The 14924-nt window shown below is 35.4% G+C and overlaps 2 pseudogenes; both read left to right on the top strand.

Annotated features, from left to right (window-relative positions):
- LOC101647895 overlaps window positions 1–499 on the top strand; it is a 7480-nt pseudogene extending 6981 nt beyond the window's left edge.
- A 10363-nt stretch (window positions 500–10862) lies between these two features.
- Window positions 10863–10952, top strand: LOC115869733 (annotated as a pseudogene).
- The last annotated feature ends 3972 nt before the right edge of the window (window positions 10953–14924 follow it).

Genomic DNA, 14924 nt, shown 5'->3' with positions numbered 1-14924 from the left:
GGGGAGCGGGGAGGGAGGGGAAAATGAGGACCTAATGCTGGGTGCTTAAGTGGAGAGGAAATGTTTTGAGAATGATGAGGGCAATGAATGTACAAATGCACTTTACACAATTGATGTATGTATGGATTGTGATAAGCGTTGTATGAGCCCCTAATAAAATGATTTTTAAAAAAGTTTCATCCGCGATATGGTAGACTTCCTCTTTGTGGCCCTGTTCTCTGGACTGCTCTCCCCCAAACCCAATTGGTTCATCAAACTTGGGGGAGTAGCAATATATGCTGTGTCTTGGTGCTTCATGTTTAGCATCTCGAGCTTTGCCTGGAGGAAAAGCATGAAGAAGTGCCATGCCTGGAGAAGCAGGTGGGGTGAGAAGAGGAAGCTTCAACACAATGAACTTCTCAAGACTCACCAGTCAAGGCTGCCTCCAGACCATGGGTTGGGTTATGGCAGCCTGGGGAATCAGGCTGAAAACATGGCTGTTTTAAAATTGTGCTCATAACAAACTTAGATTATAAGAAAAGCACTATATGCAATTGCTTAGTGAGGTCCATCTTTATGCCGAGTCTAGTCCAGTACTAAAACACTAACTTCCACAGTGTCAACAGTGAGACTACTTGGGGGTTTGTGAAAGTCAGAACTATATTAAGCACTTACCGCATGCATTTTAGGAGCCTTGTGTGGTGGTTACACGTTGGGCTGCTACCTGCAAGGTCAACAATTTGATCACACCAATGGCACTCTGAGAGAGAAGGATGGAGCTTTCTACTCTCATAAAATTACATCAATAGCAATGAGTACAAAAGAAAAAGAAAAGGTTCTAAAATTGATTGTGGTAAAGGTTGTACAACTCTTTGTGATGTCGAACTGTTGAAATGTATGATATGTAGACAAAGTTCCAATAAAATGTTTTTTTTTTTTAAGACTACAGTCTCAGAACCTCAGGAACAGTTCTACCCACCCTGTCCTACAGGGTTGCTATGAGTCTGTCTTGACTCGATGGTAGTGAGTTTGATTTTGGTTTCGTGTCCATTTTAGTTCGTGATGACTCCCAACCATTTTACCCCTGAGAGGCTTGGAGTTCTGACAACTTAGAAAGGATTTGAGAATGAATGGCACTATTTTTATTTGTTCCTTTGATAACAAAAGGCTAAATGCTTTCTTTCTGTGTAAAAATATAAATAAGTTTGTTTCATTTTCTATAATGCGAAGGCTTGCAGAAAGATGCATGCCTTTGGCATTCTGATCCTTGGATCAGAGAAGTCAGACTTGCACACTGCTTAAACAGAGGGTGCTTGATGGAATGAAATAGTGGCAGTGGTGGCAGGGTACTTACTGAACTCCCTGATTTGAGTGGACTCAGAGCCATACTGAGATTTGCTCATTTGCTAGGAGTTCTTACTGGGATTGGTATATAACTGTACTCAGGAACAGGATTTGCCATAGAAAAAGGATTAAAAAAAATAGCTAAGAGACGGAGGCTAGGAATAAAGTCCAGGAGAAACCAAGGTCAAGCTTCCAGATGTGCTACATTTGTTATAATTGATGATTATTGCTGGGTATTATTAGTTGAATCCATAGTTTGCTTTAGGATTCACTCTTCCTGTTATCAAGTTCTTGCATTTTGACAATGCAACACCACAGGATCATTCATGGCAGCTTGACAACACATTATCATTATCATTCAGAATAGTTACACTGCCTTCTGTGCTGTCCCTATTCAAACATTCTCTGAAACCTCCATGAATCACTGGCAATAACTACTTATTTGAATGTCTCTGTACTTTTTCCATTCTCAAAGTGCCATATATCATATATTGGAATAATGCATTATGAAGCTTTCCCAGACTGGCTTCTTTTACTCACTAATATGCATTTAATATACTTCTATGTTCCCCAACCCCAGCTCACTGTAGCTTGAAAAATTCTTGTTACCTTTCAATTGCTTATTTATCCAGTCATATTTTGAGTGAGTTATTGCTTCTGATTTTTAGCAAGTATGAATAAAACTGCTACAAAGATTCACATAAATGCAATGGAGCATGATTATAGGAAGGCTATGTTTAGTTTTGTAGGAAACTACTGAAATGCCTTCCAAAGTGACTCTACAGTTTTTCATTCCCACCAGCATTGAATGAAGGTCTTGATGTGATGCTCTGTGCCTGTTTCGTATTTGCCATTGTCAGTGTTTGGGGTTGTAGCCTTTCTATGGGCTCAAATATACTAATGATTGTGGGGATGGCACATGGAGAGGCAGCATTTCTTTCTGTTGTATATAGAGTTGCTATGGGTCAAAATAACAAAAGCATCTAAGAACATCAACAAAAATATAGTGATATATCATTGTTAATTTTGCAATTTTCTACTTGCGCACAATATGGAATAGTTTTTAATATACTGATTTATTATCTATATGTGTTCTTTGATAAAGTTCCTGTTGACATATTTTGTCAATTTTAAAATGTGGTTGTTTGTTTTCATGTGTTGAGATCTGAGAATGATTTAGTTTACAAATAATATATTTCCTTGATAGATATATGTCTACAAATATTTTCTCATAGCCTATAGCTCATTTTTTCATGAATTATTTTGTAAAGCACAAGTTTCTAATTTTAGTGAAGTCAATTCTATCAAGTTTATTTCTTTTATAGATTGTGATTTTGATTTTGAATCTAAGTGTATTGACAAACCCAAGTTACTTAGAGTTTTCTCTGTGATAGTTCCAACAAGAAGCTTAATAGTTTTGCATCTTAGATTTGATTCTGTAATTCATTTTGAGTCATTTTTGTGTGAAAGCTTTAAGCTCTGTGTATATAATTACATATATATGTATTTACTATGTGCAAATAAGAAAAAAACATGTAGTATCTAATTGTTCTTGCACCATTTGTCAAAAAGACTGTCTTTTTTCCCTTAAATTGTCTTTTATCCTTTGTCAGTGATCATTTGAACACATTTGTCTTGACATATTTCTGGGATATTCTGTGCCATTATACTCCGTTGGTATTTTTTTCCTCATTATTGTGTGGACTACTTCATATCTTACCTTTTTATGTTGAGATATAGTCAATTGCTCAATATGGTCCTTCTAGCCATAATCTCTTATATATTGTATTACAAATTCTTGCTTCTATTCCAGTGTCTATAATCCCCTTTGGGGGTGGGTGGAGGGTTCTGCTATGCTAATGGGCAAGATTAAGGTGGGATTAAGTCTCTACCTTAATAGAGGGCGTGAATCAAATCACCATCCATTGTTTCCTTGGAGTTATGATCTGCTGAAAGACCAAAACCACACCTCCATTAAAGCATTCATCTGTGTATAAAAGCCAGCTTGGAAATGTAAAGAAAAAGTCCAGGACCATGAAGAAGAGCCACTAGTGGAGTATATTTAGAGTGGAAGAGGACCGGGGACAAAATAAAGGAACTAGGTCTAGGCCAGGGGCAAAAGGAAGGAGATCATGAGAGAGAACAAGGAGCAGCCCTGAGACTATGAGACTTGTGGCAGAGCAGCAGGCTGGTTTCCTGCCCTACAGAGGCAGAGGTGAAGAGACCTTGTAGCTGTGAGGCTGAAAACTGGAGAAAAACTTAGCTTCTGGCCGAGGAAAAGTGTTGCTGTGGACCAATTACAATTATTCTACTGTTTACTGACCCTGACTTGTAGTAAACTGTTAATTTTCCTAAGAAACCTACACAATTGAGAGCTTTCCTTGTAAGTTCTATATAGATGTTGCAATAGATTATCAAACCCAACAGAAAAGCAGAATGTCATGGGAGGAATAGTTGGTGTCAGAATAGTCAAAGAAAGTTCTGATCATAGGCCACTGGACATCCCCTCACAGAAGGGTCTCCGGGAGGAGACAAGCCAGTCAGGGTGGGATGTAGCAATGATGAAACATACAACTTTCCTCTAGTTTCTAAATGCTTCCCCCGCCTCCCCCATTATCATGATCCAAATTCTACCTTACAAATCTGGCTAGACCAGAGCATGTACACTGGTACAGATAGGAACTGGAAACAGGAAATCCAGGGAGGATGATCCCTTCAGGACCAGTGGCGAGAGTGGTGATACCGGGAGGGTGGAGGGATGGTGGGGTAGAAAGGGGGAATCGATTATAAGGATCTACATGTGACCTCCTTGCTGGGGGACGGACAACAGAAAAGTGGGTGAAGGGAGACGTCCGACTGTAAGATATGACAAAATAATAATTTATAAATTATCAAGGGTTCATGAGGGAGGGGGGAGAGGGGAGGGAGGGGAAAAAATGAGGAGCTTTTTACCAGGGGCTTAAGTGGAGAGCAAATATTTTGAGAATGATGAGGGCAATGAATGTACGAATGTGCTGGACACAATTGATCTATGGATGGATTATGATAAGAGCTGTATGAGCCCCTAATAAAATGATTTTAAAAAAGAAAGAAAGGTCTGATCTCTGCACCATGGCAATAAGGAAAGCCAGAGGAAGTCAGATATGGCCCTCCACAATGTTTTGTTTTGTTTTTTCATCTATAAATTAATTTTGTTTCATTAAGTGGTTCACTTTTATTAAGATGAATCTACTTGGGGGTTGTGGAAAATAAAAGTAAAAGATGTTGCTTAAGTGATATAGCTTTAAGTCATTTTGAATGCTAAGTTTTCTGACTACTCTGAATAAATGATATTGAAGTGGTACCTCAAATGTTCTTTCTAGTTCAGTGGCATTGCATCTAGTCAACATTCCTTTTATTCTTATTTATTTTCATCAAGTCAGACTTTGTGTTGATGTTCACAAAATAACACTGGGAATTTTATTCCAATTACATTGAAGACATAGATCACAGAAACATTGGCATCTGAGCAATATCATCTTGCTTTCCATGAGCAAATATTTAATTTATTTAAACCTTTTATTTATTTATTTCATTAGATTTAATGCTTTTCCTCATGGATTTTGTTTACATATGTGCTTTAGATACTAATGCAAATTATATATTTCACTAACAAATTTCAATTATTATTCATTGCTAAATAGGAATATAATGGAGTTTTGTACCTTACAGCCTTGAAATAAGCACTTTAAATCCCATAATGGTTTTTTATTGTAGTTGATTCTTTGAATTTTTCTACTCAGTCATGCCATCTGTAAGCAATTAGTTTCATTTCTTCCTTTACAAACAAGCTTGTATTTCCCTTTCTTGTATTACTACATTAGCTAGGCTTTCCAGTACAATGTCGAATAGGACTATTATATGGATATATCCTGGCTTTGTTATCAATCTTAGGGAAAAATTTTTTTTTTATCATAAGTATAATTTTTTTTAAAAGATAGTCTTTACCAAAACTTGGAAGTACCCCTCTGTACCTCACTTTCTGAGAGTCTTCTTTATGAGCAAGCATTGGCTTATGTCAAATGCTTCCTCTGTATGCATGAATATACTCATATGCTTTTTATCATTTTTGTGTTAATATGAGGCATTACATTGATTGATGGTCAACTAATAAACCAGCCTTGAATATCTGGAATAAATCACACTTATAGCTATCATATTTGTAACTGTATTCTACTCCCCAAGGGAGAAAGATGAACCTCTTTACTCCAAAAACATTTACTGTATGAAGTAATATTTAAAAATGATGCATTATTATGAGAGATTTCCATATGTGCCACTCCCTTTGTGTTATGTGTATGTGTGCTTCTTTTAAGGGAGGAAGTTTTATGGGGAATCATAGCAACTATGGGCATTACCAAGAAAAATTCATTTGGAAATTAGTCAGCACAACAGTTTCCTGCCAGGGCATATAGGACAGTCACGTCGAAGCTCAGGATGATGTAATCTCACAGTTTTCAGTTAAGCACTAAATCTCTAAAGGGCAGAGTCACATGAAAAAGAGTACTACTGAGGGAAGTCTGAGTTTTTGTTTATCTTTTGTTCATCAACCTGACTGAATATAGTCTAACTTCTTTTCAGTTTAATTGAATTTTTGTGGAATACTACTTTGAAAACAGATACATCATTTCTGAAAGCACACTCCCATCTCTCTCACAAAGCAAGCTAAATGGTTTAAATTATATAGATGTAAATATGTGTTGTTGTTACATAATCTGTTGCCAACTTGAGAACATTAAGATTGAAGGGATGGAGTTTAGGCTGTCAGTCAGGTCTCATCTCGATGACTTCATTTGGAGGTGGTAAGGGGCTAAATAGTTTGCTGGAGGCAGGACATATGCTCACAAGACACATAGAGCTACGCTAGAGCCCTGGAGCTGAAGAACCCACGTGGAGACCCCTGCCAGTGCTGAGATACTTCCACTGCCACTGGATCCACAAGACTTTCTACCCACTGGCCTGTGACCTTCCTGCAATCAGCATCATTGCATGTGTTGCATGAGTCTGAAGAGGAATTTATAGATTGATATTGAATATATGGCCTAATATCAGACTTATGAACTTGATCTGGACTGGGCTAAGATATTTTCTTGATGTACAATTACTCTTTGATATAAACCTCCCTCTTACACACATATGTGTTTCTGGATTTGTTTTTCTAGTCAACTCGGACTAACAATATTTAAACAATCATAATATTCAAATTTTAGAACTGAATTATCAATATTGTTTTAATATATAAATTATAAATATCCTTTAATAGTCAATTATTATAATTATATATATTGAAAAGCCTGATTAAATTAGATCAAAAGATATACTTTTACAAATGTGTCAAATTTGGAAGTAGGCAGAGGGATTATTAGCTGTATTTTCTTTGGAGCAATTGTCATTTTTCCAGAAGATCTTCTTAAAAAGTTCTAGAGGATTTTTAATAGACTGATATTCTATTGACCTTGTCATTTCCTAACTTTTTAAGTAGACATTTTCTTGCAGAAAACTGATAGTACTCCCTAAAACTTTTGTTTATACCTGTGCAATGAAATCTTACCCAGTAAGAGGGAACCGATTGCAAGGAACTCTATGTGACCTCCTCCCTGGGGACGGACAACCGAAATGTGGGTGAAGGGAGACGTCGGACAAGGCAAGATATGACAAAATAACAATTTATAAATTATCAAGGGCTCATGAGGGAAGGGGGAGCGGGGAGGGAGGGGGAAAATGAAGACCTAATGCTGGGGGCTTAAGTGGAGAGGAAATGTTTTGAGAATGATGAGGGCAAAGAATGTACAAATGCGCTTTACACAATTGATGTATGTATGGATTGTGATAAGAGTTGTATGAGCCCCTAATAAAATGATTTAAAAAAAAGAGTTGTATGAGTCCCCAATAAAATGATGTTTTAAAAAAGGAAAAAAAAAGAAATATATTTGATTGCCAATTGGATGGGGAAAGATCATCTATATTGCATTTTATTGTCTTATAACACTTAAACCCATTTTCCTAATTGGAAAGAATATTTCAGGATTCCTGTTGACACACTGTCTTTTCTTTAAATTCTACTTTGAACCATTCTTAATGGCTTTTTCATTAATGCACTGAACAAAGTTTATGAAACATGCTCATTTTATAATTGCATGTGGATCATACTTTAAAATTTTGAAAGTTATGCTTTAGCAGAAGTATAAAATTTACTTTAATATACCCTATACTTAATAGGCCTCATGCAGGCACTGTTCCGTATAGAGTGGTGCTTATGTGATCTGACCATTCTGTGCATCAGAAGCATCAGTGTGGTTGTCAGTTATATCCTATTTGTAAGTGATATCTTTAAAAATTACTTATTCATTCTTTAGCTCTTGTGTATATAAAATCCTAAAAAGAATTATGAAAGAGTATCTGAGAAATTGCTGTAAGAACAGCAACAAAACCAAATAATTAACAATTATCACACTATTTATAACACATCTTGAATAGTGTCATTTCTACTCTATCAGGTATGGATAAAAAATATTTCTGTGTTAGTTGTCTGGATTTTCCTTTTATTGGAAGATTCTAACCTTATAGTTTTCGCTGATCTTCTCTGTCTCAAAACAGTTCAAGGTCCATGATGATAAAATGAATTCTGTCCTTACATCTTAACTTTCATATTAATTATTTTTGTATCCGTACCCCTAAATGTGGTGTGATGGTTATGCACTGGCCTGTGATCCACAAGTTCAGCAGTTTGAAACCACCAGCTGCTCTGAGGGAGAAAGGTGAGGCTGTCTATGTAATGATTTCATTATAGTCTCAGAAACCCACAGGGGCAGTCCTACCCTATCCTATAGGGTCACCATGAGTCAGCATTTATTTTATGGCTATGAGATTCCCAAGTGCTTCAGAATCAGAGTTTCTTACATAATTGTGACTAATTGCATTTTAATATCTTGTCACCCTGGCTTTTAGTGGGGCAAAAAGACAGTGAAATTAAAAAATAAAATAAATAAATAAATAATTATTTATTACAGAATTTCTGTGTAGGAGGTAAGGTACTCAGGTAGGCGTGAGGCATGCTGATGAAAGGGGAACTAAGGGATTTGGCTTGAAATTGCATTTGTAAGAGAAGTGGTTTTTTTAAATTGTGATTTTTTTTTGGTTTGATATATGTTGGATTATGAAGGATTATTTCCAATATTCCTTGAAAATCGTACAGAATAAGATTTATAGTGATCCAAAGGATGCAAAATCACAAGATTTGTAACTGTAGGACTTACATATTCAACTGGGTTTAGTCGTCTTATTAATTATATGACCTAAATTCAATCACTTAATCTAATCCTTAAATTTCCTCACCTGTAAAACTGATTTAGTAGTCCTTGACTACTTTACACCTTTCATATAAAGATAAAATATATGACAACAAAGGTGTAGCTAAAATATGTATCCAATAATATGCTACAAATAAATAGCATAGGTTAAGAGATTTCTACAAAAAGGGTACAGAAACAAGTCTCTTTCCAACACGTAATTACTAGGCTCACGATAATCATAATTAACGTTAACTTTTATCAGTGTTTCTGATATTCTATGCTGTGGGTAGTTTTTTTCCCCAGTAGACTCATTCTCTAGAGTATGGAATTTTGCCATGCTCTCTTATTATTCCTTTAGTATAATTATTAGTATATTATTCTCTTTAGTATAAGTTTATGCAGACTTTCAATAAACTTGGGAGAGAGAAGAATTTTCCAGAAGGGGTCAGTGAGTGTTCAGAACCATAACCAAACCTTATTGGGTCTGGTGTATGTCAATCAAACTTTATCCACCAATGAAAATATGACCCGGCAGGAAATGCACGGAGGGGCGGTTACCAGAGGGCTAGCAACTGTTGCGAGAACATTCCCCGCACGTTTGGCATTTGGCGAGGCAAAGTAAGTGAAAATCTTTAATAATTTAACCAGTAAATAATATTTATATTTTGGTAAGAGCTGATATTGAGTGAAGAAGTACCACCTACTTAGTATAAATCTTGATAGACCAAGAAAGAAAATAACTAGAGCGTGAATACGATTGATGCTTACTTGTAAAGATCCGAGGTAGGGTTAAAGCAAAGGAGAAAAACTCCTTAAGTACTTTTCGAAGTTTATGGAAGAATTTTGAACAGAAAAGTAAAATTCATCCAAAGTCCAGAAACCTTGAAATTTTCAAATGGAAATCATAGAGGGCAATACTTAACGGAGAATTTACCGGAAACTAAACCCAGAAGATGAACACTTGGCGGATATGTGCCATTTAAACCTTGTGACTGTACGTGATGTTTAAACCAGAGCTTGTTAGATGTCTGTATTTCTCAGATACGGTTTTTGGTAAAGGTATAAAAACGTAAACAAAATTTAAATATCTCGGAGGTTGGGGGGGGGGTGCCATGAAAATGTGACTTGAGTACTTTTGCCCTGCTTTTATTTCCTTTTGTTTTTCTTTGGTTTCTAAGAAAAATGTCCTTTATGAAAAAGAACAATCAGGCTCTTAGGAGCAAAACCACAAGATTTGTTACTAGAGGATTTATATCTTCTATAAAACCTATAAGATTAGCTATTAAAATATTGACAATGCCCCAGCAGGACAAATCAATAATTCTGGGAAGAAAATTAGTTTTCTAAAATGACTTAATGTCCTTATCCTTATCCCGTGATATTATTATATTAAAAGTTCTAGGTCTTGATATAATTATCTTTCAGTCTTCAGGAGCCCTGTCCTTGTGGTGTAGTGGTTAAACGTTAGGCTGTTCCGCAAGGTCAGTAGTTCAAAATCATTTACTGCTCTGTTCTGTAGAAGAAAGACAGGGCTTCTACTCCTGTTAAGAGTTAAATCTCAGGAACCTACATGGGACAGTTTCTACTGTGTCCCATAGGGCCACTGTGAGTGATAGATGTAAGTGACTTCAGTAGCTGGATAAATTTACCTTTATAGTCTTTTAAAAAATTGTAGATGAATCTTGTATTCTATAATTCTGTTTCTTATAAGAAAAATATATTGATAAAGTATAGGGCTCATGATGTTTCTGTTTGTCAAAAACTTTATCTTCAAAAATCAGATAAAAGGGACTTCTATTTAAGATACATACTCAAATGGAGATATAAACCGGTATTGTTTGATTGTGACAGACTATTTGGCAATCTTTCCTTTTAAGTGATTTGTTTGGTTCTCCCTTTAATCGTATCTATGAGATATATTATGAGTATAAGCTATTTTAATGAACATGAAAATATTATAGTTGCTGATTTAATCAATGTTAATCCTACATATGATATGTCTTACTGGCTCTAATTTATATATATATTGTACATTATAGCATAAGAAATAGGGTTACTAGTGAATGCTAAATTTTGTAGTTGATTAAGACAATTGCTAGAAACTAGAATCAAATACAAGTATAGCTCATTTGCAGATAATATAGTGTGAAAAAAAGCTTTTATCATGGTTTTTCATTAGAAAATTAGTTTACAAAAAACTTTAAATATATAGCTTCTCAGCCTTTTGGCTAAGATCAAGTGTAAAATATGTTAAATATTTCCCTTTCTATTTTAGTGAGTTTTGTTAAGTAAGTCTATCTATTTAGAAAACATGCGTTGCTGAGTTTTTATATCAGATATATTTAGAAATTTCAGGGGCAATTGAAAGTTACATCTTATGGTTTCTATGTTTCTTAAGGCATATTTTCCATATTTTTCTCTTTAAATTAGAGTGTCATCAGAAAGAATTTCAAGATGGATTCATTCAGCTCCAGGGCTAGTTATATCAGAAGAAGAAGACGCAGAAGAGAAAGTTTTTCCTCTATGATTGAAACAGAGGTATTGTTTTCTCTGTGCCAAAAATATAATCTTATTTTTCTATTATGAATAACATCTTAAATTAGAGTATTATAAAATATTTCCCTTCCTTAGTATTAAAGGAATTATGATCAACAAGACACATCAGCAATACCATATTAGAATCTCAGCAAGTGATAAAATAAAATTAATGAAAGTTTATATACAAATTAAATTAGGGCATAGGAAATGTTTTAATGGTTCTCATATTTTCCTTAAGTATAATACTCTGTATATAATACCTTAAGTATAATATACTCTGTAGCATAATTCACAACTGAAAAACTGAAAAACTGGGCTTCTTAGATTTTTATATGTATATGCTTTACTTTTCTAATGTAAGGTGTGTATTCTATACTTTGTAAGCCAGAAAATGTTACCAAAATGTTATTATAGTCATATCTCTGTCACAAAATTTGAACTATTTCTTCTTTTTTATTTTTTAACTTATTTTATTGGGGGCTCTTACAGCTCTTATAACATTCCACATATCAATTGTATCAAGTATATTTGTACATATGTTGCCATCATCATTTTCTAAACATTTACTTTCTATTTTTGAGCACTTGGTATTTTCCCTCCCTCTTCCTTTCCCACCCTCATGACCCGTTGATAATTATAAATTATTGTTTTCATTTCTTTCACCAACCGCTGTCTTCTTTCACCCACATTTCTGTTGTTCATCCCCCTGCGAGGGGGTGGGTTATGCATTGATCATTGTGATCAGTTCCCCTTTCCTCCCCTCCTCCCGCCACCTTCCCTCTACCCTCTTGGTATCACTACCTTCATTTATGTTCCTGAAGTGTTAAGTTGACCTGGATTCTGTGTGTTGTGACCTCTTAGCTGTACCAGTGTACATACTCTGGTCTAGCAAGGAGTGAAAGGCAGGACTGGGGTCATCATGATAGTGGGGACTGAGAAAGCCTCAAAGAACCAGAGGAATATTGGGTGTTTCATTGAGAAACAATGTGCATTTTCAATTTTTTAACCATTTGTGTGTGTGCCAGGGGGTTGGGGAGTGTTTTGAAGGAAAGTTAAAGATAGTTATTCACATGTTTTCCTGTCTTTATTAGGCTTCAGGCAGAAATATTCTCGTACCTGTGGAAGGAGCAGCCAAGGAGTCAGACAACATTGGGTATGTAAAGTCCTGAAAGGAACAACACTTCCTAGATGGATATTTATAACCAAATCTTATCTTATCCAAATGTTATCTCTTGCATGCCACCTCAATCCCTTCACCACCATATGCTACTGTCACCCTGATGTATATGTTTCTGACTCCTTTCTGGCAACCTGACCTTGATTAATGCTTCAGTTTCAAAGGAGAAATTGATTTTGTGCAGTTGTTCAGCTACAAGGGCTGAAGTATTTTCCCATACATACTAGGTATAAGACCATTGAACATTATTTTCTTTTTATTAAAAATGTTTAAGCAAATTTTATTTTGCATATATGCATTTCCATTCTTACAGGGAGTAGATTTAAATGCTGAAACATCCACTGGAGCAGGAATCAGAGTAAGATCAAGTAGTGATTTGGTCTCCTGAGATAATACATGACTTGGGGCACGATTTTGCTTTTCTCTTCACCTCAGTATGTTTTGTTCTCAAAATGAGACTAGTGATACTAGCGCTACCTACCTTTAGGACTTATCAGGAATATGTATATTAATAGTTGGAGGTAGTAAAACATAGCAGTTAATACTGTGGTCTGTGGAGTCAGACTGCTTTGGGATGGTCCAAGTATTATGAATTTAAGAAATGTATGTATAGAAAAAAAGATAAAAGAATGAATAAATTAAAACAGCATTAAACAATTTGTGTCATCTCTCTGAGTTAAACCAGGCTTTCAAAAGAGATAATGTTTCGAGCTTTCTTTGTTATTTTTTTAAGGAAGCATATCAAACTATGGCAGGCAGGAAATGCCAAAGATACTGACTTTCCCCTGGAAACATGTGACTTCCATTGTTGGCAGTGTGTATCTGGGAACCTTTGTAGAAATGACAGGAGCACATCTTAGTTATCATGAAGCCCCATAAGTATCCAGGTTTAAATCACTGTAGATTTCATACATTATAATCTCTTAGTTGCAGGTCTGGTAAATTAAGTTAGAAAAAGTAAGCTTCTTGTAATTTTGATTTTACTCTATCAACCAACAGATGCCTAAGTTTTATGGGAGCATAAAATAAAATAAGTTGTAATAATGTGTGTTTCTGTAACAAAACCACTAAGTGGTTCAGTTAAATATGAAAATAAAATGCTAACCTTTAAACTCTAAAACATAGAATGAAGCTAATTAGTGGCATTGAATCAATGAAATTGGTTAAGCTCCCACTTTTTAAAACTTTTATCACAGAGTATTAATGCAACATTTTGATCCCAACTTTTGGTCACAATAATGGACAATGTTCATTTATATCTCTGTACCCTGATTACCAGAGAAAGGCACATGTCAGTTGTTATAAACATACTTTAACAGAGAATGCCAAGAAACCTTATGAAATATTATCATAGTTGGTTTAATAGGTGATCTCATCCATTCTCTCAGGTTTAAATATCTATATGCTGATCAGATTTCAATATCTACTTCAACCATAACATAGATAAGCATGATTTGCATGCCCAACTGTCTACTAAACTTATCTAATTAAATGACTCATTGTCAGCTCATATTTTAATGTACCTAAAATATGCTTAATATTCTCCCTATTCTGCCTTTCTATTTATCTTTCAAATTATTAAAAAATGGATCACTATCACCTCTGCTGATTGAAGCAAAAACCTAGAAGGCTTCACCCTTTTCCCATATCTAATCTCATAAATGGTCCCCTTGCTTGTATTTATCTATTCCTCATTTTTCTTTTTTTTAATCTAACACTTTTATTGGAGGCTCTTACAGCTCTCATCACAATCCATCCATATATCCATTGTGTCAAGCACATTTGTATATGTTACCATCATCGTTTTCAAAGCATTTTCTTTCTACTTGAGCCTTTGATAATCAGCTCCTCATTTTTTTTTCATTCCTCATCTTTTCTAAGCCATATTCTAACTAGTGGAACCATTTTAAGCTATAAATTAGATCAATTCACTTCGTTGCCTTAAAGTGTTTTTTTCCCATTACAATTTGAATATAATTCCAATTCTGTCCTTTGCCTTTAAAGCATTGCTTGGTTTGCAACATACTTATTTCCCACTCTAGGTTTTATCCAGTTTTCCTTTATATCTTTGTTGTAATTATACCCTCCTCCCCCCACCAAAAAAAAATTAACAAAAGCAACAGACCCATCAAGTCAGTTCCATCTCATAGTGACCCTATAGGACAGAGTGAAACTGCCCCGTAGGGTTTTCCAGACTAAATTTGCACAGAAGCAGACAGCCTCATCTTTCTTTCATGAAGCAGCTGGCGGGTTTGAATTGTCAGCCTTATGGTTAGTGGTCCAACACTTGACCCATGGCTCCACCATGGATCCTTACAGGCTTTAGGAAAATGTATTTTTCCTATTGAGAAAGCAGGATGGGGGTTGAGGCAGCGCATTAGGTGGGCTTTTTAGCTGACAGGCAGAGACCAAGGGACCAGAGACTCGATTACTGGCTGAGAAGAGGTGTTGCTGTGGATAAAAGAGAACAGTTCTCATGTATAATCTTAATGATTTCTGATCATGCCGTGTGATAACCTGGTGGTTGCTAGGTTCCATCAAGTCACATCTGACCC

Source organism: Echinops telfairi, unplaced genomic scaffold (assembly GCF_000313985.2).
Source record: "Echinops telfairi isolate 266 unplaced genomic scaffold, ASM31398v2 ScPeMD7_42;HRSCAF=159, whole genome shotgun sequence".
In the NCBI taxonomy this organism is placed as follows: Eukaryota; Metazoa; Chordata; class Mammalia; order Afrosoricida; family Tenrecidae; genus Echinops; species Echinops telfairi.
The sequence above is the reverse complement of the archived record's forward strand: the minus strand, read 5'-3'. Positions and strand labels throughout refer to the sequence as shown.